Here is a 22,811-nt window from a genome sequence, read left to right on the forward strand (position 1 = left end):
TGTCCTGTCCCGATAGTCTAGTACTAATAATGATAAATAATTATATTCTAAATCAAGTAAATTCTTTAATTGGCGATGGTGCCATTATCAAGAACTTTGATAATGGCACACGATGCCGCAACTATGGTCAGTTCAGTAAAATAAGTGCGAAAATTTGTCTAGTCATTTCAACTAATAAATAGTCAAGTAAGTCATGCAATTTAAGCTACGAAAATTAAAGATCAAGTTTTCCAAGCACATGAATATCCTGCAAACATTCAAGGAGTTTTCGTCGAGAGTGCTGATACCAGTCCAAATGGGGAATGGAAAAGGGTTTTAGCTGGAATTTAGATGGAATTAGGATGAGTTCCTTTTTTATTGTACCTCATCATCGTGTCGTCAAACACACTGGACATATGCAATTTGAAGAACAGTCTGCGGATATTAATAATTAGAGGGAAAAGCATAGAATTCAGAACACCCAATGAAATGAAATTCATCCGACAGGTATTAACAGATGTGAAGGGGTGAATCAATTGAGGGGATATATACGAGGTGAACGGAATTGTGATTTATACACCACACCTTTCCCAATGCTAACTGGTGACGACGTTGACTGCCATAAAATTTCTCGACACACGTATGGCATTTGAAAGCCTTTCATTTTATTATTACTATAACTGGCACTAATTCAGGTGACATTATTCCCCTGACCTCTTGGAACGGGTGTATAATACGGCCCAGGATGAAATAATTACAAGGGAAACGAATGAGGAACCCAACTTTACCAAGGCCTGTATCTATGACGTCGAATTGTGAAAAGGAGCCACATTTCACGTGTAGTTCTAGGGTTATATCGTGCTAAGCGTCTGCAGAAAATCAATCTTGAAGTTACAACAGCAACCTGAAATTTTATGAACAATAATAATCCTATTTGTAGAATCAGGACACTCTCAGCTCCATCAGAGATATATAATTTTTCAGGCAACAGAACTTCCTGAGAAATCATATAGAGCACAGGGAATGAACTTGACCCTCTACCGTGATGCATCAATCTTACTCGCCGTTGGGTTTAGTACTAGGTGAACTCTATCATCACATTTCAATCCGACCTTCGGGTTGATACCAGTAATTTATCTTTTATGTGTAGTAAATCGCTTATTTATATCCTACTTGCATATACTTACACTGAAAATCATTGCATGGCATTAGGATTATCAGTTTAAGGTTTCATCTAAAGGATGCGTTTCTAAGGCCTCATTTCTTGGGACACACAATTGCGGAATGAATAGAATGAAAGCGAGGGAAATTTGAATAAGAAGAGATTGAGGAAGGAAGAAAGATAAGAAGGATTGAATACGGTAGAGACGGCACGTTCAAGCAGACAGTCCTAACAATGGGACGGGAGAAGGAAGATGACGATGTAATTTAATTAGAATTTTGCTTGAGTGTAACCTCGTGGGAAGCCAATGACAATCATCTCACAAAATGAGAGCTAAAGGAATCAAAATGACAAATGTACATGCGTTCTCGTAAGTCGCAAGTGGAGCAGCCAATCCAGACGGATTAGTTGCAGGGAAAAAAATTCACTCAAAAGAACGCTACTGGCATATAGGTATACTTATTGTTTTTCATGCATAAAATTTTAATTTGAGAATATATCGTTATTAGTACTGTTGAAAAAACCGGGTTCCATGAAGCATGGGGTATGGACCGCCCAATCGATGCGCTCACACAGGAGGCTGCGTCCGGAAACCCTTCATGTGAACATCCCGGGTTTCTTAATTTCTGTGAATATTTTTAATGAACACATCATATTACGTATAACAATGGTACTTTTCGAGTATAAAGGGTCCATAAATGGCCAATTTCTACCAATCGGTCAGTCCCATCTGAGCTTGAAAATTGACGGTATAAAAGACCTTCTATAAGTTAGCATTTTTAAAGAAATATTTAACAGCTTTACACAATTTTATAAAATATACTATATACATTTATCTGACGGCGCTAAAACCAGATCACAAAATAAATGCTGAATAAGAGCAGATTGCTCATGTTTCTTCTTGGACAGTATTATTCATCAAACTGAATCAGAATAATTTTTAACGCTCATTGTTCTTACTCCTAGATAATTTAGAGGGTCCGATAAAAATAAGAGTCTTCAAATTAAAATAAAAAATAAAAAATATTTGAATTATTATTTTTCTCGCCTCACACCCGTCTTAACGCCGAGATATGTATAAGTTATCTATAAATATAGTTATATATGCATCAAAAAGATGCAAAATTTACAGCTGGCCACATATATTTATCTTCGGCAGCTACTAATGTTGAAGGGACTTCAACGGGTCAAACTCCGATTCACATGCCGATTGCACAATTTTACTCCAAACATTGCATTTCAGCACTTCAATTCAACAAAGCAATTTCTTCGATTCTACAATCGATACGAGATCTTATTCCATATTTTCCGCAGATCGAGTATTTGCATCCTTATCAATAGAATTACTACTGGCTCAGGATAGATTTTGGAGGTACCCTTGGACTACACGCTTCTGTGCTTTTAAGTCCTCACTAACATCAAAACAAAATATCCATCGATACGCTAGGACATATTGCAATAATTAATTCGTTGGGTTTATATTCACATAGAGAACTTAAAGTCATTGCTAGATCAAGAGGATAACGATCACGTAAACGCATGTATTAATTAAATAATCACTTAGATAGAAGTCAATTAAGTGGACGAATTAGACAGTACATATTACCATCGAAGAAAAATTTCGTTTCTTTGCAGAATTTCTGCAAGAAGAACAAAATTTTAAAGAATAGCTTCATTTAATTAAGCGAAGACGTCAATATTTATTTGAAATCTATCGCATAGTTGGTCAATTGCGGTGCTGAAATCATAGCAGTGGTGTTTAAATTATACGCCTACGTGGTCAACTGCATCCAAGCCTCAGGAAGTAAAATAAAATTTAGAATTGAGCATTCAATCAACATTATGCTAACTATTCCAAAACTTATTTCACTTCAAATTTATAACCAAGTAAAATTCAGCATCAAATTTTAACATCCTTAAAGGCTAAAGTCAAACTTCTTAATTAATGTTTAAATACCTGAAATAAGTATTATTGTGCGGTAACCAAAAAAATTTCCAACAAACGAAAAGGAAACAGCGAGGTGACTAATCTAAAATAAGGAGAAATAAAAAATACATGTAGTGCATTCACGTGGATATAGCTTTATCTTCCACTTGTGAGGCGAACTTTAATTCCAGAATGGTACCAAATAATTTTCCCAATCACGTTCTCAAATCCATTTGTTGCAAAGCTAGTGGCAGATTAAAGTAAAGTAAGTATACCGTCCTCAAGACTGGGCTTGTTTAACTCTAGTGATTCCTTGGCGATCCTCTCGTTGGGGGAAGCCATATACCGGCACCGGTTTTCTCTCCGTCCCATACCATTCCTTTATCCCCTCATCCTGTCAAACTGACCCCAGTAAACCACCTTCACAGAACGACACACGCGATAGCAATCACCGGGAACAAACTCCCACTCTTAATCGCGCAGGATGAATGATCACCTTTAGAGCAGTTGAGCTGATTCTCCGCCATATGTCTCATTCACTGCTCCGCTATCCCACGCGAGGAATGTAACATGGTAAAGGAAGAGGTAGAGGGAGCCCGGCAGGGTCCAGAAATGGCTTAGGGAGCCGGTCCTTTGCAAGGTAAAAAAAAACCGCCAGAGCGCGCCGGATGTAACGGCATTTTTTTTACTTGCTCTACGGCGACACCTGCCTCGAAGGAGTTGTTTGAGTGTGTTTTATTCGTTATTATTTTTTCTTCACTCCCACTTCCCCATCGCTCCCGTCCGCGATTCTTAAACGACGTGCACGTTTTATTCTTTTTTTTCAAATCCCGCTCGGGATTCGTGCGCTCCAAAATGTCTTCATCTTTTGTTTTCCCAATGCCTTTGTTCGTCATGACATATAGCTACGGATGTCCACACCCTCATATTTTATCACCCATATAGGTTATCAATTCGAGGACTTGTAGCAGCCAGCCCAGCCCATTGGAGGTAGCTCCCACTCTGCTCCCTTCCGACCTCTTTTGGTTCCTTCATAATTCCTTGTGCTGGCGACTTCTGTCAATTCCGTCTTCTCTGGCCTTCCTCTCTATCTCATTCATTATGACCAAGCCCTAGTTTGTCAGTCAGCTATGGGTTTGCAAGTATTGCTGAGTGAATTGGATATTCAGTGCGATAGATATGGAATGAGAATTAATATAAATAAAACAAAGGTAATCGATTTACCGGAAAGACGAAGGCTTAACATTAAAATAGGAGGACAAAAACTACAGCAGGTGGAAGAGCTTACGTACCTCGGAAGAGTTTTGGACCAACATGGTCAAAGTCACAGGGACGTAAGGAGAAAAATTGCTCTTGGGAAATTGGCTTTCACAATGAGAAGGGAGTTGATGACAGGAACGTTGAGTAAGGATATTAAGAAAAGACTCGTAAAAACTTTGATATTGAGCGTAGCTATGTACGACGCGGAAACGTGGTCACTGTAGTAGTATGATAGACTGGAGGCTATTGAAAGGTGGGTGTGGAGAAGAATGGAGAAGGTGAAATGGACAGAGAGGAAAACAAATGAGGAAGTACTGAATCTAGTGGGCGAGGGGAGGGGTTTGTTGGGAGAAATCATAAGGAGGCAGGAAAAATGGATTAAAAGCATATTGATCGGCAGTGAGATGTTGAAGACAGTGATAGGGGGAGAACGTTAGGCAAACGAGAAAGGGCAGGAATGGGATAGGGATGTTGAACGGGATGAGGGGAGGAAGGAAGTACACCGAGATGAAGAGGGATTAGTTGTAGAATGAGATGTTGGGTTGTATTTTGTTAGGAGAAACAAGACATTTATTTAGTAGTCATTTCCATCGAAAACCTTACCTTAATAGGCAGATTACCCAATAAAAAACATGTAATGATAATGTCACATTAATATAATGTAAATGTTATGGTAATTATTTTTAAGATATTTTTAATTTTACAAAAATTATGTTAGAGTTCCACAGGATTTGAAACGTACTTGGGTCCGAATGGCTGGGAGCCTCTAATCTAGTGTATATTTAAATCATACATAATAATTATATAATTTTGGAACTTAGTCAAAAAATAATTGTTCATGGAAAGGGAACTTATCGAAAATGTAATTAATGATGAAAAGACTTCGAAATAAATATATGTTGTCAGCGTCGTCAATCGCCAACCTTTTTTTCACACTGGTCTATGCTATATTCCTTATCTCTTACCTTCTTCATGCGTGCGTGATAAATTGACTGGATCAAAATCGATATCGCAATTAAATCCGTTTGAGTATAAATATTCCCTACAAAACGAATACGGCAAAAACCCCTTGAATTGATTTTTATAAACTTAAACGCGTCAATATAATTTCATTGATCCAATAGCGAAGCATATGCACTGTTATATGCTCAGCGGCTCACAAAAGGAAAAACTATGGCATGGCCTCTAGCAACATTTCATTTCTAGGTGGGTCCGCTCAACCGATGAACTCACATCTCCCTATATTTAAAATTTCGTACAATAAATGCGGAGTGGACCGAAAGATATAAACTCAGTGGAACACATGCGAATCTCCAGGCCCCTGAACTATTTTCGCGAAACCCATGCTGATTTGCAAGGCCGTCATCGCCTTTCTTCACCCATTCCTCCACCATACAGCTTCTACTATTATTTTCAAATCTCGATTGAGAGGGAAAACCTCCGATGATTTTCGTACCCTAATTGAAATCGCCAAAAGAAAGGACGAATATTTCAATTTTAGAAGCATGCTCAACGCAAACAGCTGTCGCTAATTCGTCGTTAAATTACCCAGAGGAGTTATATTTCTACTATATTAAAAGTACTCAACATACCCTTATAAAACAAAAGTTTTTTGTCTTAGGGGGAATAGTGGACCAAAGTTCCATGTCAGAATTCTTATGATAAAGCGTGGATATCACTCAGGAGAATATCGGATATAGTCTTACCCTTTTTTCGACGCGAAAAATCAGTATTTTTTCTAAAAATTAGAAACATACCTCTCAGGTTGATAAAATAGACTTGCCAGTAGACAAATTTTAATTCATGAATTATTTTCTGAAATTACACCGGCGCCAATCTTTTTGAAAAATGCTGGCCCTTTTTCATTCTAATCTTCCTGTAACAAACTCATACGAAAGTTTTCCGTAAAAATTTTCCTTGGATCAAAAGTGCACGAGCCTAATAACTGTAACATATTGTAGTGAGATTATACCAGCTCCAAAGAGAAAACTTTCAGAGAAAATTTCATATTAGACGATGCGTTATCAATTGTGACCGGCATTCTTCACGAGACGTGATTGAACAGGAAATTTAATCGTAGATATGTATGACCTATGTAATTAAAATTTTGAAATGTTGGATCGTAGTCTTCCGTGGCGTTCAGGATTCGTGGATGTCTCCATTTTCCGGGTTCCCGCCGCGTTGGTTGTCATGGTTGACGACAGTTTCGCCTGGATTCCACCAGGCGTCTTCAGGTCGAAGTGCCGATATCATTTTGGCTGCGCTTATATAGCCCTCGCTCTCTCGCTGCTGCGTTGTGATTGGTTGGTTTCTGGAACACTCTCTTCCAGGCGTTCGTCAGGTGGTAACCGTCTTCCCGGTTGAAGTTTCTCGGCGTTTTTGTGATCTCAATTGATTCTCTAATCAGCCGAGGATAGTATCTTTTTTCCTTGGTGATTATCTCGGCTTCGTCAAATTTGATGTCGTGTCCGGGTTCGCTCCAGGCATGCTCGGCGACTGCTGATAGGCTGAATTTCTTATTCTTCGTTGCCCTCTTGTGTTCTTGCAGGCGGGTCTTCATGGACCTGCATGTCTCGCCGATATACGATTTGCCGCAAGAGCAAGGCACCCGTCCCAGAAGGCATCACTCGTGGCAACACTCCTGCATCGCGCATACAAACTTTCGGATGCAGAATCATTGGCCAAGGAAAAGGAACATTTGATGACGACACTGAAGATAAATGGATACAAAGAAGAATTGGTCCTGAAAAGGACCGCTAAAGTGGAAAAACGCCACCAGACACCCGACAAGGAGAAACATCAAACTGACAAGCCAGGAACCTATGCCATCATCCCCTACGTCGCCGGCACAAGCGAAAAGATCTCGAGGGTCCTGAAGAAGAAAGACATTGTCACAAGATTTAACTGCGTGACCAAAATAAGCCAGATAATTCCAAGGCCCAAGGACAAGATCCCGAAAGGTCTTCTCGAAGGTGTGTACCGCGTGCCTTGCTCTTGCGGCAAATCGTATATCGGCGAGACATGCAGGTCCATGAAGACCCGCCTGCAAGAACACAAGAGGGCAACGAAGAATAAGAAATTCAGCCTATCAGCAGTCGCCGAGCATGCCTGGAGCGAACCCGGACACGACATCAAATTTGACGAAGCCGAGATAATCACCAAGGAAAAAAGATACTATCCTCGGCTGATTAGAGAATCAATTGAGATCACAAAAACGCCGAGAAACTTCAACCGGGAAGACGGTTACCACCTGACGAACGCCTGGAAGAGAGTGTTCCAGAAACCAACCAATCACAACGCAGCAGCGAGAGAGCGAGGGCTATATAAGCGCAGCCAAAATGATATCGGCACTTCGACCTGAAGACGCCTGGTGGAATCCAGGCGAAACTGTCGTCAACCATGACAACCAACGCGGCGGGAACCCGGAAAATGGAGACATCCACGAAAATTTTGAAATGTTTACTTTCGAAAACCAATAATGCATCTGAGTTAAACAGGTACGCTTAGGTTATTAGCATTTTTCAAAATGTCGAGATTTTCTCGAAACGTTCATCAGTTGAAAGAATAGATAAACTTAAGCTTAAACCTTCTTTCAACAAAGTTTTAATGTTTGATGATGCTTCAATAGACGAAACTTAAGTAGCAAAGTTCACGTTGGGCAAATTACAGTGAATTTGTCAATAGATGTTAAATCTAAGAGCATCAATCCGATTATACTGTATGATATTGTGTTTTCATTTTTCTTCTATTAGTCTAAAACATAAATGAACAAAATGAATATCTGATCGTAGCACTTTTCCACTTAATATTTTTTTAAGGCCGGGTTTCGATGTATTGTATCAGTTTATGATGTAATATACCGAAACCCGGTCGTAAATAAATTTTATAATGTGGAAAAGTGCTACGTTCATTATGTTCGACTTCCACCACATCACGCCTGAAGCTACTCAATGAATGAACAAATTCCTTGCTTAAATTAAGGTTTTGTATTAATAATTATTTATAAATGTTATTAAATAAAATATATTATTATATTAAAAATTTATAAAATAGAATTATTTTTAATATCTACTTATAAACCAAAAATTAAATTTTTGAGCATATGACCTCGTGAAATTAAATAAAAAAGCACGACATATCTAACTACTGAGAAAGATTATTTTAGAGTCTTAAATATATGCAAGCAAGTAAAACTAATCACGTACACTGAATTATCACAGACGCCGGTATACCCGGCGTCTGTGAATTCAGTGTACTGGTAATGAAATCATGTCTCAGATGAGGGCTTGAATATTTGTGGGCACTACATGCCCTCCTCCCTACATCCTTTACCATGCATAGCCCAAGTCAACTGTTTATGAAGAGGGATCTGTTTTCCTACCGTCATTTTCCGATCACAGAGCCATCAAATTCACCCGCAAAATGGGAGATTTTTTGACGCCACGCCTCGGCAGAAAAACACCCTCGGGAGAAAGCTCTATTTTATCGAACGTGCGAAAAAAACAACGAATGGAAGACGGCGGGGAAATGCCAAAACTCAATTTTTTCTCCACCCCCGACGGCAAAACATCCATCCACGTGGGCGACTGCTCTTGAGGATTCCCCCCACCCCCCAACCCGCGAACTCCTTCCACTGGAGGCATCTCATCTTTTACAAGCACGAGGAAAGTGACGGGAGTGTGGCGGGAAGGTTTGACGGTCCGCACACTCGTCTCCTCCCGGTGAAACCTGAACGGTGTATCCTCTCGATCTCTTCCTTACAGTGTAAGCTAAAAGCCGACCTCCACTCGACCTACAGCCCGCCCACCCGGCCGTAAATTCCGCAGGATATATTCCCGTGCCGCACGGAGGCGTATATGTGATCGCGCTGGGTTGGGCTTGCCTCGGGAAATAGTACTGATCCGTGACGAGCGACGGCGTCCTCTCTCTCTTGACGGTGAATTCCCACAAACTGATCAACCCCACGCCCCCCCGTTTCCTCCCGTTCCCGGCGGGTATATTTCTGGTCTGATCCGATCCTACGCACTGGGGTCGACAATTGCTACCTTCCTTATGAGGCTGATGCTGGTATATAATTTCTCTTAATTACATCATCGCGGGTTATCAATCCGGGAATTGATTTGCAAGCAACTTTCAAGAGTATCCTGTTTCCTTCCAGTCTCTTCATCCCCATATAGATGCCCTACATCGGCATTTTCCATTATCTGTTTCTTTTCCGTTTGTTTCTGTAGTTTATCCTAGGACTTCCTATGACCAGAATAGGAGAGAAAAATACCTCATACAGCAATATTCACCCTGTTGAGAAGAACATGATTAATGGGGCACAACTTGGCATACATTGCACTCTTAAGGAACATACTAGAATCTATACTAAGAGAAAAGATCTCAGGCTGAAGAACAATGGACAAATACGCAGGACAGATAAACGGGAATTTAAAACGATAAAGCAATCAGGGTGCAAAAGAATAAAATATTATTCAAGTTGAACAGTCTGTGTAAATGAATATCCGTCGAATATGAATGTGTGAATGAACTCCATACATTCATGCTGGAGCCATGAATTCATATCATTCGATGCGGAAAGATGTTTACTTTCACAATCCGCTGTATTTGTTCGCTAACGTTTGATGGAAAAGAGGCGAAAATACTACATTTTTACGGTGAACAGTGTCGCTAATTCTGGATGGGCGTTTCAGGTGCAGGAAACTAGTAAGCATTGAATCTTGAAGAATTGAAGGTTAAGAGTTGACGAATCTCCGGACTGACTCTCAAATGAAGGAATGCGTTGGCATCAATTTTCAAGGAATTTATAATTTTTTGAACTCCTTCAGGCACCGAACTATCATATTCTAAGGCAGCTTCTTTTGAAGTGCGAATGGAAGTCTATCTCCTGCTTCGCACTCACTAGTCCCCTCCTCCCACTCACCCCTCCCCGCGTACGAACCCACGGCTACGCGCTGGATCGCTTCTGATTTCGTAGAGTGAGTCTAAGGAAAGCGGCGAATATATAGTCGCAGAAAATTACCCGGGAAGGATCCATGATATGAGTTTTCATCACGCCTCACACTATACCAAACTAAACGTCCCCAATATTTTATTTTTTTATAGCTTCATGGGATATACAGATATTCCCGTCATTCACGCCGTGTTTTTTCATGGTTTTGCGGTGAGTATTCTAAGTGACTTACTAAACACAGTTACTATCCCGAAGTAAGGGTAGATCTCGTCGCGCACGAAGTCCTACAATGTTTACCATTCACACATAGTGAAAGGAGGGGCCAGTACCCTTCTCTGTCTCGCCTGTAATATCCCAGGAAGATCTACGCCAAAAAAGTAAAACAAATGGAGTGATGCTGAGGGTCACCAGAATCCAGTCAGTAACCAAATGCTCTCTCCACTAGACTACCACGTTTAAACAAGTAGCTGAAATACTCGTTCGAATTTAAGAGGAAAGCAATTTCAAGTGAATATGTGATTGGTGCGATGCAAATAGGATCACAACATTCCACACGTCGGACGGTGCCTTTAAACTTTGGATCCCTTGAAGTATTTCGTTGAAGGTACACAAACGCTGGCGCTACGCTCCCTAATCCCCCTTCTATCACGAAATGGCACGATTAGCTCTAGTGGATAAAATGGGTAAATTAGAAGGAAAATAGAAATATGATAAAATAGACTGGTGGAACAACTGTGAGCCGTGACGAATGGTTTAGGAAAAACTGCATTCCGCTCACTTTGGCAAGTGTTTCTACGAGTGTACAGAGGCATTTACGTCACAAATACTTTAATTGGACAACCTCGTTATTATCAAGTCTATATTGGGTGCACTCTAAGCAACTCAAAAGAAATTATAAAAACACCCGCGCTATGAATACATTGTGGTTCAATGGTAGAACGAAAATTAGGATGAAATAGAAATAAATAAAACAATGGTTTCAGAGCTCACTTTTTCATTTAGTGCACCAAGCGTTTCTAAGAATCACTCGCATCATCATCGTCTAACCGCATTTCCTACAGTATTGTACTAAATGTAGAACCATAGTAATCTATATGGAGGTTAGTCGTGATGCGTGAAGGAAGAGATTACCTCGAACAAAGCCTTAAATCAAACGAAATTTCTCTATTAATGGCAAAGGGGTCTGCTTTCCTTTGCTCCTTGCGATATTTACCCCTTATAAATACATAGAAAATAATCCCCAAGCTAGGATTTTTGGATTTCAAATACGATTTTTCAAAAGTCCAAAAATTGGGTTTTAAACCCTACGGTCAACAGCCGATTGCAATACATAACACTTCTCACCGTACACTTTCTCTAAATGGCGATGAATTTATATCGGGGAAGCAGTCGTCAGTTGGCTTCGCGACGCGGCGGGAGAAAGGTACGACGCCGGTATTAAAAAGCTGGTTACAAGGATGCAAAAAGTGATTGATCGTCAAGGTGACTATGTAGAAAAATAGCTAAATACTCAGCCTTTCCTACGATGCACACAAAGTTGAGAATAAATTTGATTTTTCATGAAAAAAAATAGGAGACCTTACTTTTCGAATCGCCCTCGTAGTTTCAATTCAAGCGCAAAATTCTGTTCTTTGCTAGGTTTATGTGGACATTTATATAGACTATGTACGAAATAACTTACTTTTGTTAGTCTTCAAAATTTAATATGGCTCCCTGGGTGGTGGTGAGTGAATGAAGTAGTATACTCGTACATGCAGCTAAACCATGAGTTCATTTGATATAAGCCAGCTGGCAACGACGTGGATGAGGTAAAACTAAGGAACCTAAATCGCGAAATTATTAAACAATGTCAACATCAAGCATTTAAATTCAAGTTATTTTCCGATTCACATGATGTTATTATCTATACGATATTCAATTCTGAGCACTTTAGAAAATCAATGTCATAGGTATGGGATAAAGATCAAAACAAAACAAAAATGATGAGATTTTCGGAAATGAGGAAGGCTAAGTTAAGAAATTTTGGAAGACAATAATTAAAGCGGACGGAACAGTTTACCTAACTTAGATGAGTTTTGGATCAAATTGGTCAAAAGAGGTAGAGACATAAGAAGAAGAATTGCGTTAGGCAAAGAAGGTTTCACGTGGAGAGAGATGATGACAGGGACGTTAAGCAAAGATGTTAAGAATAGATTAGTGAAAACTTTGATATTGAGCGTGCTTTTGTGCGGAAAAATGGTCGTTGAAGCTGGCAGGGTCGTTGAACGGTATAGATTTGACGCGTTTGAGATGCGAGAGCGGAGGAGGACGGACTTAAAATTTATGCAAAGGAAAACCAATGAAGAAGTACTAGGCATGGCGGAGGAGGAGAGTATTTTGTTGGGAGAAATCCCAGGAAGGCAGGAAAAGTAGTTTCAGAGCATTTTGATGGGCGATGGAACCCTGAGGATGGTGATAGAGAGGTGAAAATTTGTAGGCAAGCGAGGTAAGGGGAGAAGAAGCGTAGGCATGCCGGACAGAATGAAAGGAGACAGAAAGTATTCAGAATTGAAGAACAATTTAATATAGTGAGGGGAGACATACTGTGTCTGTCCTCTTAGACGAAGCTAATACCTGTAAATGTTGCGATGATCCGTCTGTGTCTATCTAAAATATAACTTAAACGGACGACTACCAATAATAATTAAAAAACGAGGTATTGGATTTTCTGCTTTAAAACAGCTTAAGTTTGCAACCAGCCATGGGTTTCCCCAATTTAAATCTCCAGTCAAAATTGCCTCTGCATGCGGTTTACGAAGTCGCAAATCACGTAGATCCGATGCAATCTACATAAACCTTAGTGGGAACTGTATAATCGATTAATTAAATTCTCTTAAATTTTTAATATCATTATTTCCGGAGCGTGCTTAGCACTGCGGAGTTGGAATCATTAAGGCGACCAAACATTGAATTTCATTCTAAATCAAATTTTATTTATGTAGTCATTAGCAAATTGACTGCGGCGATGTAACTGAGGTAAGGATTCAGGAGCGCGAAATCACTGGCGTCACTCGTGCTCGGGCGATCCGCTGGGTGGTCGAGTGGAATTGGGCCGCGATGCTCTTGCTTGATCATTGGCTAGCGCCCGGGGAGAGAGATCACGCGTCGAGAGGCGAAAAGCTCAGTGTCTCACCTGTCGCAAATCCTCGCTCAATCGCCTTCCACTTAATACCCAAACTTTCACCTCCATGGTGAATGATGGGAGGCTAAAATAAGGGACAGCTCAAGGCGACGGTATTCATTAAACTCTCACGTATTTACGTACGTGGCCTAATATTGAGTTGTTAATCTCATAGAAAAAGACTTCTTCTTGATTGCTATTCTGAGAAATTTTTTAACCGAAATTACATATAAATAAAATTACAATTGGGAGCTTCATAAAGAGAGTTCAAGTACCAAATTCTGACCAGTCATTCGTTTCCCAATTTCCATTTCTAACGTATGGTTCAATGGCAACCGTATCGATTTTTCTGTCCAATTTTTCCCCCAACAGTTTCGTTTTGTGCGTGTCACAATAAATATTCACGATTCAAGAGTTATTAATAACTTTTATAACCAGTAACACTAGTTATTTGTCAACTGAACGGGTCATATGTCAAATAGTACCCATTCGTGACAGTCCGTCAACCAGATAAACATATTTATTGGTAATTGATATTGAATGGTTAATACCAGGAAAAAGACGCATCCCCAATAAATTTTTTCCGTCATTTAGTTCCACCCTCTACCTACTATTTCAAGCTATCTCCACCATATACGCCTCATGAAATTTAGGCGTTAAAAAAGGGAATACCAATATAGCGATTTTATCATGAAATTTTTAAAATAAAATTAAACTTAAAAGAGGGTAATGTTTCAATGTTTTCCAACTTTTTAAAGTTGCACCAGGTAAAAAATCAATATTCATCTTTTGTACAAGTTCAGCGATGATGTTTCATTTTATTCGAGGGGTTCTGTTGAGTAAAATGTAGGTTTTGGACGAAGTCTATGGAATATCGGAATATCATCTTGTGCGCATCGCAGAATCTTCCTTTTATTTGTCCTACACTATTCCCTTCTTTAACGCTTTGTACCTTATGGGTTGCATAAAAGAAGGAACTATCTAGCCTCAATATAGCCCCAATAAATGCGTTTTATTACAATTATTATTTATCATTTACTTATTATTATTATTACCTGATGCCTTCCTCTACGCGGTCTAAAAAATCAACTCTCATCATTCCTCTTCCGTACCTACCGAACGTTCTTCCTTCTACCACAACCTTGAACATTCCAATGTCTTTCAGTACTTTCTTAATTCACTTCCTCTGACTTCTTAGGATTACAGGTAGTGTTACTAGTATGACAACACAAATTTAGTTCGATAAGTTTTGGTAAATCCAGAGAAAAGCTTGAATTAATCTAGTTTTACTTGATTGATAAATTTAAAAAGTAATAAATCATTTAATGCGTGGATAAATTTTGATGATTTTGCTGTTGTATATGTTGAGAGAGAACATTAGTGAAGGATAGAAGTGCAATATGATGTGCCGTACGAGAAACTATGAGAATACTAATTCATAGTCTTAAAAAACGGATATGGGGAAAACGAGGTAAGCAGAGGTGATTAGAACATTTGGGAGTAATAGTCAAAAAGATGCAAGACTAAAACGCACGGTTGCAACATGAACCGAATCAGGTTAAGTGGGAAAAAATATCAAAATCGGAAGTACACTCATTGGTTGGTTTGTTTGGCCATGTTGAGCGAATGGATGAGAGACGAATTACCAAGCAGAGCCATGAGAGAAGAGTTGATGAGTTGAGAAAAGGTGGTTGACCGGGAAGTCATGCATGAGTGTGGTGAAGACATACTCGAGATTAGGAGCATTTGAAGTCTCAAAAAGTGAAGAGCACGTATGAATGTGCAAGGAAACGAAAGAAGTACGCAAGGATATATAGCATGAAATAAATCAGTGGTAGAGGGTTAAATTGAGCTGAAGTGAGGCTCTTATTACTTCATCAAGCCGGAAAGAGGAAGGCATGAGATTTACGTATTCAGGCGTAAGGATGAATGTAAATGAAAAACCTAATGCCTAATAATGACTTAAAACGTAAATGATCGAGGTATTTTCAAAGTTCAGTTTCAATTATCGTTAATTTATATTTTAGTGTTCACGGATGAGACGCAAAACTTTATAAATTCACCTCCCTCGCCGAATAAAAGACTATGGTGTTAATCTACGACGGTGGTATGAATTAGAGAGCAGAAGGTTGTTCCGTTATGGATGAACCTGCACAGCGCATGGAAATTTGCATATTTAGTTCCGCTATTTCACCAATTGTAATGGCTTAGAATATTTTCCCCGTGTGGATAGCAAAAATTTATCTTAATGAAATGCTCCCATTGGCTTCAAAAATTTCTACGGTGTAAGTTTTTTATACATTATGTAATAGTCTCGCATTTGATCGAATGGGAACCCATTCCAGAGGAAGGCTAATTTCAAGGATTCACGCAAGGGCAGACACAATCTCACATCTCGAATGTTCCCTGTGGATGAGAGTGGAGTTGAACTTGGCAGACGAGGCATACTTAGGTAATGTTATTTACAGCTAGGAGAGAGGATCCCCAAAGTTCCCTCTGATTCCTTCCGATCCTGGAAAAGTGCCAAAGACCTCGCTGTAGGAAAGAAGGAAAACACCGTTGTTTTGGTTGGGATCGATAGTGACAAATAGGTGTCCATCCCAAATGCCGCCTTATTAAGTGGATATTTCCCGGGCCACATCCCAAGAGGAACATGATCCCCGAGCGGGTGGCGGGCGGAAGGGTAACGGTCGAATTCTTTCGTCCTGGGAGACATTAGAGAATCATGCTTGAGTTGTTAGGAAACATCTGAGACAGCCATCGTAAACAAAGTAGCACGGAGGGAGGGAGGAAGGATACAGGAAATTAAGAGTGAGACGGCTAGAATGCTGGCCTCTGACACCGGGTTCGATTCATGGTTTCAGGAGAAGCCATAATTTTTCGTTGATAATTTAAATGAAGTACATAGCTTGTGGATAATGAAAAAAAAAACACGAAGCATACGGGACGTTAGTCAATAGAATCCTCTGGACATTTTTCGAGCTAACCCCTACGCCTGGTTTTCCTCCACCAATCTCTCCTACTTGTAATTTCCCTATTGTTATCAAATTAGTGCCTTCTACAATAACTAGAAAAAAGGATTAATGGAGATATGAAAAATTATAATGATGAGTACTGGCAGATAAACAGGATTTAACTGATACGATCAAGTCTTCTATTAAACCCACTGTCATAAACAGGGAGCTCGAAAAGTCTTTCGTCTTCTTATTTTTGGAAAGACTCTTCAAGATACATCTTTGAATGTACCTACAAATTGATTCAATTGAACCCACAGATGAAAATAAAAAAAAAGATGTTTTGACACTTTTTTTGCCTCCATTGACCTTTTTGAGTAAATAGGACTTCTTCAAATATGACGACCGAAATTTTAGAAGTAGTTGGATTTTTACTATAAATGTTTCGATAACATCTTGTAGTAGATGCCTTTCTTTCTCGAATCCTATGACTTAATGTAATATTACATTCTCTCAATTTTTCCAACAATATTCATGGGGCTTACAGAAAAACTCGTTCATTAAGTACAATTAAGTGCATCGAAAGAAATCATTGATGTATAATTGATTAGAATGTAGAAACTTACAGCTTGAAGTCCAGGGAACTTCTACTATATGAGAAATTACTGATAAACTAATGTGCGTGACCAATGACAACGGATCCAGGGTCAATAAGGTAAATACATCGAAGAACCCAAACCTCAGCCGCAGCCAGCTCATCTCTCGATATGATCATGATATGATCAGCCAGCTCCTCTCTCGATGATTTCTTGATTATAGGCGACGAATGCTAAATGGCTGAAAGCTGAATTTGGGCCTCGCGCACAGACAGTAAAAGATAAAATTTAAGCGCAACAACTTAGGCTTCAAACTCATCGCAGAAGTTGTTCAGGCAGTGAACACATTCAAAGAAAGGACATAAGTTTTGGAAAGCTCTATTTGAACGAATTATACTCATGTCGAACAATTCGCATATCACATACTGCAATTTTGAGCTTTTAACTTGCATAGGACCGTTCCCACTGGCCACCGAGGAAACTTCACGATGGAAAATATCAAGACATACGATACGATCAACTATTATAACGAAAGGCATAAGTCTGAGCAGATAGAGAGCGAGGGGCGACCAGACTAGATTCTCGGTGAAAATTAGCAGCTATCAGTGTATTAATTTTTATGATTGATAATCTCTTTATCAAATTTCTGAAACTCATTTTTAAATGAAGCTTGCATCTAATAATATTGTCTGCCTATCGTAATGAAACATCTGCTTCTGAATTCACTCACTAGATTTCAAGTTATGAATTTTATAGCTCAGCTTCTTTAAGCAATTTTAAAAAATAGTAATCGATGAATTGAGAAAGTGGTGGAAACTATGTTTATTTTGGTTTCACAAGAAAATCATTCGCTCAAGGTATTCTACCAATTTGACTTTTTTATTTTTGACAGTTCCTAATGAGCATTTACTTCTCCTCTTTAAGTATCGTGAGAACTTGCTCTTGCTTGCCTTACATTATTTCCTTCTTCATTTCTTCGTAACATCTGCCTGCCTTCATACTGTCTAACAAGTCCACCCACCTCCATCCCCTTTAATATTTACTCCGGCCACTTACTCTGCCTTTTTCGAATTCCCCCTCCCCCTCCGTTCCTCTCATCACCCACTTCATATGGAACGTTAGCGTTTGTCTTCTTCTCTGTCCAACTTATGTTCTCCATTCCCCTCTGCATATACACACATCTCAAAACTCTTCAACCTACGCTCATCCTCGTCTCAAAGACCAACTCTCACATCGATGCTATGTTAAATCTTGACTAATCTTTTCTTCACATCATTCTCAAAATAATATCAATAGATAATTTTTGAGATTATTGCCACGTCTTAGAATAAAACAGAAGACTTTTAAAGCAACACTTTTTGTTTATTCTGCAGAATATTTTAGCGCTATCTAGTCATAAATATGCCACATAGGTAATAAAAGTCAATACCTTAAGTATTAAGGGTTACGGATGTATCTCCCATAGCCTACGTAAGAAAAAAAATTAATACTCCTCTGGATGAAGGTTCAAAATTAGCTCACTATATATGTTATGCTGATGCATATATTCAATTATTTTACAAATCTTAAATACAAGCTTTTTGTGGACTCGCCAATAGCATTCTCGCCAGGAGAGCGGCATGACTCAAATTGAGGGATTTTGTGAATTATCTCACATAATGACCAAAACTTTCAGTAAAATGTATTTTAAGAATTCCTCTAACTTATACACATACTATTTCAGTACATACCTAGGGGTAAGATTAAATGATTTTGTCCCTAGGATGGAATAGTTTAGTTTCTCTTCGTAGTTGGCAAATTATTCTTACAATTACTATCATTTAGTCAAAATAGTAAATCTTCTTAGCATGTCCATTATTATATCACGGAAAAAATTATATATTTTGTAAAAGCTTTAAAATCTAGCTAGGCTTTCCCTCTCAGCAGCAATTTTTACATCATAGCTTGCACTCCCAAATAATTATTTGCTCTGATCTTAGCTTCGCACCATCTTTCATTATATTACTCTAACTTATGCCATACCTTCTCTCACTTTTCTTTCACTTACTTCCTATTTCACTTTTGCTCCTTCTCAAAAACTTGCATGAAGCGCAATCTTAAAAACGACCTTTTCTCGATCTCTGCCGCAGAATATACTAATGCAGTTCTTACAGAGTATGTGCATTTATCAATTACCAAAACCAATCGCTGAGGTAATTGGGCACCTGGGAAGCCCGTGGGCACCAGATTGTGAACCATGGCTATAATGGATTAATTTATTACATACAAGAACCGAAATCTTGGTTCGCGAGCCGTGTATCGCTTATTATTTCGACGGAAAAAGCAAAAATAAGGTAACCACAAGAGCTCCTGTATCATGGACGGATTCGTAATCAGGAGCCCGTTTACCAAAGCTATTCTCGTTCGTCGATTTATGATGACTGTGAAAAAAAACTTTCAAAGTCGCACACTGCGCAATGTATGCAAGTAACAAGCTACCCATGCGTCATTTATAACTTTCTGCAGACTCCGTAGTACACGTGTTCAACATTTACACGTAAGTGTAACTGAGGAAGATGCCGGATAGCTGAAGTCATTTGTACTATCAGGGGTACGTGGAAAATTTGGTAGAGAAGGAATTTTCAATGAATGTGAGCAAAAACCCGACGTCGGCATTAACCTACTCTTTTAAAGAAAGACGCCACAATTTAACGTCCCGTCCGACGGACGGTGTACTCCACTGAAGTTCCCTCATAAAGCACCCAAAGTAGGGATCGGGATGCCTCTGAAAAATCCTACACTGCCCAAAACCTCCACCCATTTCACGCCAGCTTCGTATGCGCAATATAAATTGATTTTTTAACTGCCCTGTGGCTTCAAGAAACGGACCCCGAGCCTTCGCTGGCGGAGGACCTAACACGTTGCTCGTTTTTGTGGATATCTGCTCCACAGCAGGTCATTTGCGCCGTTTGCCCACGCAGTAACTCGAGGAAAGAGCGGATCAAAAGGGCGAAGCGCGGTGCCTCTTGGGATTTTACCTGCTCTAAATATAAGATGCCCATGCCTCCCAAGTTTCAAAGAACATCCCGAAGGCGATGTAGTGCACCTGATGCTTTCTCCTTGTGTGTAAGGGGAGCACGCACCCACGGAGGTTCATTCAGTGAGTTCTAAAAGATCACTTCACGTACTCTTAACTCAAAGAGTCCTTTGGACAAAGGCTATTCGGCGGAACTGCTGCGATGGATACAGAATCTTTAGGAAAGTGAAGAGGACCAGAGCAATGGGCGACGTGCATCTCTCTCTCTCTCTTTCCCTAGACTAGATTTGTTCCAACCGGCTCCGCACCCACGCAGATAGAGGTCTCCGCTGACACTGTCAAGAACGTGATTGACTCGGAAAACGGATCAGTTAGATTAGGGATTCAGATGGAGAGGGGATCAATACTGGGAGGAGATCCGGCATAGGATTTCAAAGAGCTGGAAATTCCCGTACTCTCTGTGTACCATTGAAGTTGATTCCATGACAATGAAATATAACAATTCACCAGCAATTATGTGTATTAAATTTTCCACGCGATGTAAACCAAACTGAAATGAAAAACCTTCTTGAGAGGTTAAACAAGTTAGCATTCTTCGTTAACTTCGAGCATGACCACTCAATTTGAACCACTTTCTCTTTCCCATGTCGTTACATAGATTTGCTAGAATTTTTCTCATCCTTTCCACGAAGGTCAATTCTTTGTTTCCTCCGATGATGTCATTTTTAATTTAATTTTCATATTTCTAACACGTTACATATTTCGGACGTCCTAAAACCAATTCTCCATGCGTAAAAGTGGTTTTTACTTCATTGTACCAATTTCTGAAACCTCTTCATAAACAAATACGAGTATTCAGAGAAATATTAAACCTTATTCGAGTCATAGTTATTTTTTTAATCACGCTGATGCGGGAGTTTCATTTATGTCAGTTTCGCCCTGCCTGCTTCAATAAAGGTATTTACAAGAAAGCTAGATTTAGTTCTTGAGATCACTCTCTGTACTTCTAGATGCCACCCGAATACAGAAAATAGACACCGGAGTATGTGCACGGAGGAAAACCTAACAAAATAAATTAATCCAAACAAATAAAGATTATCATTTCGCAATTTATTATTCTGCGTTATGATAACTTTCGGAGCGAAGAACTACGGACCTGCTATTGTACATAATTCAAATGAATCATTCTATTTTTACATTCTAAGTGCAGATAGAGGTATTATTAATTAATACTTATTCAAAGCAAAATTCACACAACTTTACCAGGCGCATCCGCAAAAAGCAAGGCAAATTTTGGAACACAGAAAAGCAGCCTATCAGGGGAGGTGGGAGGGAGGCTCATGTCATATTAAGGCATCTCACAACTCAGTATCAACACTTGCTGGTTCGGTGATATAAATTATAACAAGTTGACGTAAAAATTAACACTAATTTGTTGTCACGACGATAATTTCAAAAAGCGGGAAACTTCAATCACCATTATCTACTCTTTATTTCTTGAATTCAAATTGGCTTTAATACACGTACAGTTATCTTCAAAGAAAACTAATGTACATTGGATATTTTGCGATGAAATAACGTCTTAAATCTTCTTTGAATTGTCAGAACCAACAAATAAATATTTTCTCCGTCCGACCACATATAACGAGTCAATTTCCTTGTCATTTTCCCTGATCACAAACGGTAAGATAATAATAATGCGAGAAGTAATTTGTGCGTAGGTCAGAAACACTAAAGATAAAAAAAGGAGAAGGGCAAGTGGCAATACCAAAAATTAATCTATCAAGGCTTTACGTATGAATTCCCCTTTTCCCTTCTTTCTATCTAAAGAGCAAATACGCAGTTTCAAAAAGTGGTCGGCAATCTCTCCTTTACTTCTCATCATAATTGCATCTCATGGTAAACTGTAGTTGACATCACCCACCATGGGAATCAACACGATGATCGGCTTGCTAAGGGAGATTTCAGCCACTGAGTATTAAGGCCATCGGCGCGTGAAATGCGCGCATTCAGAGAAGAGAGGGCCAGCTCCCCTCACCGTCAGCACCTGCTGTTTCCCAGGACATTCCGGTACCCATAAAATCACGTTACTTGGGTGTAGCTAGGGAAGTCAGCGAATGGTAGTTTCATCACCTGGATTTAAACCCGGAACCTCGAGAGTCGCAACTGAACACTCCAACCTCTGGCCCACTACGCCACCGTGTAGCGTTTTAAATGTCCAATAAAAATCCTCTTTTAATGTTTTTTTGCAAAAATCACGCACAATTCAATACATCGTGGGCATTTATAAAATAATTAACGAATTCTCGTCATTTTGTGCACCAGTAAACGCCTTTTTCAAGCCGCTTCACGGTGAGCTTCTGGTCTGAAATTTGGTATCGAGTTAATCGCGAGCGAAATTAGAGTAAAATAAAATTTGGCTAAAATTTTTACTTTCTCGGATTTTCCTTAGACCCCATTCCGTAAGATCACTATCCCGGATGAATGCCATACAATAACTCATTCTGATTTGATATATTGATTTTTATGAAGAGTGGCTGGGGTGTTTACAACTCCATTCCCATCCTCCCTCGAAATACTGCACGTCAAGGTGATCTAGAATCTATAGTATACGTAACTGCCAAGAAGTAATTGACAGACATATTTAGGACTGAATCATAATTTATTCTAACCCCAATTCCAAACCTGGTATATAAACCACATTGCGTTTGTCCTACTTCTTCAAATTACTTCCAGTTTGGTCAGAGACCTGAAAAACGACACGGCGATAAAGCCTAAGATAAAGCCGCGGAAAAATTCGA

The sequence above is a fragment of the Hetaerina americana genome, unplaced genomic scaffold, assembly GCF_022747635.1.
Source record: "Hetaerina americana unplaced genomic scaffold, ioHetAmer1.1.p SCAF_7, whole genome shotgun sequence".
Classification (NCBI taxonomy): Eukaryota; Metazoa; Arthropoda; class Insecta; order Odonata; family Calopterygidae; genus Hetaerina; species Hetaerina americana.